A 3,949-nucleotide genomic window follows, 5' to 3' on the forward strand; every position below is an offset into this window, starting at 1 on the left:
ACTTGGAGTCCATAATGACTTCCTTACAGGGATGCTGTGAGGACTGAATTAGTTAATATGTATATGTGGACATGCTTTGTAAACTATAAAATACTGAATGAGTATAAAAGCAATTTAAAAAGGCCGAAGTGTATTAGGCATTCACGATGTGCTTGACATTATGCAATTGGCACTTACTTGCTCATTTAATCTTCACAGAAATCCCCATGAGGTTGATACTACTATTCCCCCTCCTTTTTTTTTTTTTTTCACGTCAGGCGGGTAATGCGCTGACGTTGTAACAAGGTTTGAAGGAGGCACATCTCACACATGTGCCTGAACACCCAATCATCTCGCTTATGAACTACAAAAGGACTTCCCCTTTCTTAAGATGAGGAAATTCAGGACACTCAGAGAGGTGGTTAAGGGAAGTCCAGAGCTGAGATTCTAGTCTAGGCTGTCTCTTCCCTCCCACTCTGCAGGTACCCATTCCAGACTGAGGAGCAGGTAACTCTCCTGGCCTTGCGCAGAAACACAAATATTGATTTACCAACAAGTCAAATATTTTCCCCTCCTTGGGATCCTCCTAAGCTGGAGGCAGTTGGACATCTTGGGCCTCTGCTACTTCGTTTACACTGGTTTTCCATTGACCTGAATGGGTGGACCAGTGACTATTTGCGAGGTTGGTTGGGAAGGGTTGGCTCTCAGCCTGGGATTCCTGGAACAGGTGCACCTGGGGGTCTTCTCTTGGCCTCCACCTCTGCAAATCCCAGGGCCAATCTTTTGTCTCAACCCATTTTCTCAGGAACTCATCTAAGGGAGCTACCCCCTGGCGGGAGTAAGCTACCATCTCCAAGGGCCAGCACAGAACTTCAGGAGTGCTAAATGTGAAGAGAAGGGGGTGTTATGAGAGATCGTCCCAGAGGATTACAGTGACAGGACACTTAGCCCTCCTCACAGGCACGAGTTTGGAATAATTACGCAGGGTAGACTCTCTGAAAGAGGAGGTAAGCTAGCTAAGGCTCTTAGAAGGCAGGCCTGATGACATTGTTATGTATCAGTCCAAGGCTCAGGATGCGGCTGGGTCAGGTATTAGCTGATTATCTGATTCTGTCAGCAGGGAGCTTTCAGTGAGTCCACAGAGCCAGCCCCCAGATTTCCTCACAGAAACGCTAAGCTTAGACATCTGCAAAGGAGTCCTCGTGTGAAGTTCTGCCTCTGCAAGGTGTCCTGGGTACTTACAGTATCAGCATTGGAGGCAGATCCTGCAGCTCCAAAACACCCTCCAAGCTTCACGTTGCCACTTGGTTCTGGGAGATCAGGCCACGGCAATCTGTGGCTTCCCTTGCTCCTGAACTTAAGCCTCTGATTCCCTCTCCTGTTGGAGCCTTTAACACGGTCAGTCTACAGACACTAGTTTTGGCTGTTGAAAAGCTTTCCACCTCCAACCTTGCTGGGGGTGGAAAAGAAGGATGGGGGCGGGGTGAGGAAGAGCCACTTCTGTGACAGAAATCAAGGCCAAGGCAGGCAGGCAGACATGTAGGTGGACTTGAGTAGCAATTAATTCTTTTCAATCAGGAGAGGCCCAAATGACAGGAGGAGGCACTAAATTTAGACATAAAGAAGAACTTACTTGGTTTTGAAGGTTAGCCAGGATACCTCTAATAATTGTGTTAAAATAACTATAATTTTATTATTTACTATATTTACTGTTCTATCAACTTTTTTTTTTTTCCTCTTCTTTTCTTTTTTCTTTTTGAGACAGAGTCTGACTGTGTCACCCAGGCTGGAGTGCAGTGGCGTGATCTCGGCTTACTACAACCTCTGCCTCCTGGGTTCAAGTGATTCTCCTGCCTCAGCCTCCAGAGTAGCTGGGATTACAGGTAAGTACCACCACGCCTGGCTAATTTTTGTATTTTTAGTAGAGACAAGGTTTCACCATGTTGGCCAGGCTGGTCTCGAACCCCTGACCTCAGATGATCTGCCCACCTTGACCTCCCAATGAACTTTTTAATATTATGTCACTTAGTCATCTTTTCCACTGATCCTCTGCCTTGAGCTGCGTTATCTCACACAAGTGGTACCCATGGGACCCCGCAGCTCTGGCCCTGCTGGAACTCCCTCGCAGCTTAGCAGGGGTTTTAAATCTGGCCCATGAGGCCTTGTCAGTTTCAAGAGCCCCCCCGACCTTTTAATAAACATTTCCTTTGTTATCAGAATTATTTCCTAATTCATTCCCTTCTGCCCCTGAAAATCTAAATCCTATTTAAGTTAATGCCCTTCATTTTCATTTATAAAGACAGATACAAAATAATTATTTCCTATCTCCGTGGTTTCCTTATCTCCCGTCCTAATAATGCCTTCAGCAGATGAACATTCCCCATCAGTTGAAACAGTTGGAGTGTTTGTTTTTTTCACTCTTTAAAGAAGAAAAATAAAATGCCTTCTTGGGCTTTGTCTCTTCTCTTCTCCTCTCTCCTCTTTTCTCTTTCTGCCTTTCTCGGCTCTTTTCTTCTCACTATCTGCTTTTCTCCCGGGCGCCCCCTCTCCCTCTTCTGACCCCCACAGTGCCCCTTTCTCTCCCTCACCTGCGCCCTCTCCTGCTGTCCTGGCCCTTGCCCAGCCCAGTGTTGCTGGGTGCCTCTCATTTTCCTGTCCGTGGTGCAATTTCTCTGTGGCCTCACATCTGAATTTCATCAGCCCCTGAGCCTGCCTTTGAGCTCAAGTCCCCCCAGCTAGTAAAACTGGTTTGGATGAGCAGACGCAGTCTGGAAAAGAAACATTCTTTGGTTTCCTCTCATGAAAACTAGTGAGCAGAGAATTCACAGTTCCCTTCTCCGGGCGCCTCTTTGAAGTGTTTGATTGAAAGGAGAGGGGATGGAAAGGGATGGGGTGATGGGGGTTGGTAGTGGCGGGAACAAGGATTCCAGCTTTAACTAGCAACTCTGAAACCAGTGACCCAGACTTCCGGCGACCCTCTCTGTTCCTTGCCCATCTGGGTAGGGGCGATGCTGACTGTGATTTTTGGCTATCTGCACCAGATCCAGTCTTCCACCCTCCTCTCTTTTGTTTTCCAGTAAAACTCAACACACAATTTAAATTCAGAGTTTGGGAGAAAGTCATTAATGGAAGTAGGCTGATTTTAAGGGAACTGGTTCTGTTCTCAGAAAGCAGTTGTTCAAATCCTAACCATTAGCACATGCTGAACGCCTTCTATATACCAGCTATGTAAATGATTTCATTTACTTATGAGGACCCTGTGGCCTAGGAGCTACTGTTTCCCCATTGAACAGATGAGGAAACTGAGGCTCAGAAAGACTGGGAAACTTGCTCACAGCCCTCGACCAGCAGAGGTACAACCAGGCCTTGAATCCAGGTTTTGCTTCATATGCCTTGCTCTCTGATATCCAGGCCTTCAAGAGAAAGGATTTCTGTCACTCCTCTGGTTTTAAAGTCTTTGTCAAGGCCAAGAAGGAACTATGAAGAACTCTTCTGTGATGGTATCTAACAGGTGATCTCTGAGCTCTTTTATCTTTGGTAGAGAATGCAGATTACCAGGCACAAAGATTTAAAAAAACCCACAAGAGAAAAATGTTTGAAAGCATGGTGCTACAGAGAGGTCAAGGACTAATGGATGGGGAACGGAATGTACCTACATTAAGTCCCTTCATTTTACAGTCAGGGAAACTGAGGACTAGCAAGAGCTGGGTCTTACTCTTGCTTTCACTGGGCTCAGCAGCTAAGACTTGCTGAACCCTCAGAAAGCTTTCCTTCATCATCTGGAGGGAGATGTGGAAGTCACCTAGGGGTTACCCCAGGGAGGCCAGGAGACAGGGTAAAGAAGGGGCGTAGGATGGCCAGCAATGGCCAGAGGCTTCAGGATAAATGAGCAGTCATGAGGTAACACTTCTAGCCTCCTAAACTCTGAAAGGGTAAGAGTCCCCATGGCCACAAGTCCTAAAAGAGGTAC

At 46.6% G+C, this 3,949-nt stretch overlaps 1 non-coding gene across 1 annotated transcript; it reads right to left on the minus strand.

Moving 5' to 3' along the window:
• Positions 1 to 251: 251 nt before the first annotated feature.
• Positions 252 to 355, minus strand: LOC112135655 (small nucleolar RNA U13). The gene has a single exon (XR_002916911.2). It is a non-coding gene; the product is annotated as a small nucleolar RNA U13 (small nucleolar RNA).
• Positions 356 to 3,949: the final 3,594 nt, after the last annotated feature.

This window comes from Pongo abelii, chromosome 9 (genome assembly GCF_028885655.2).
Source record: "Pongo abelii isolate AG06213 chromosome 9, NHGRI_mPonAbe1-v2.0_pri, whole genome shotgun sequence".
Lineage (NCBI taxonomy): Eukaryota > Metazoa > Chordata > Mammalia > Primates > Hominidae > Pongo > Pongo abelii.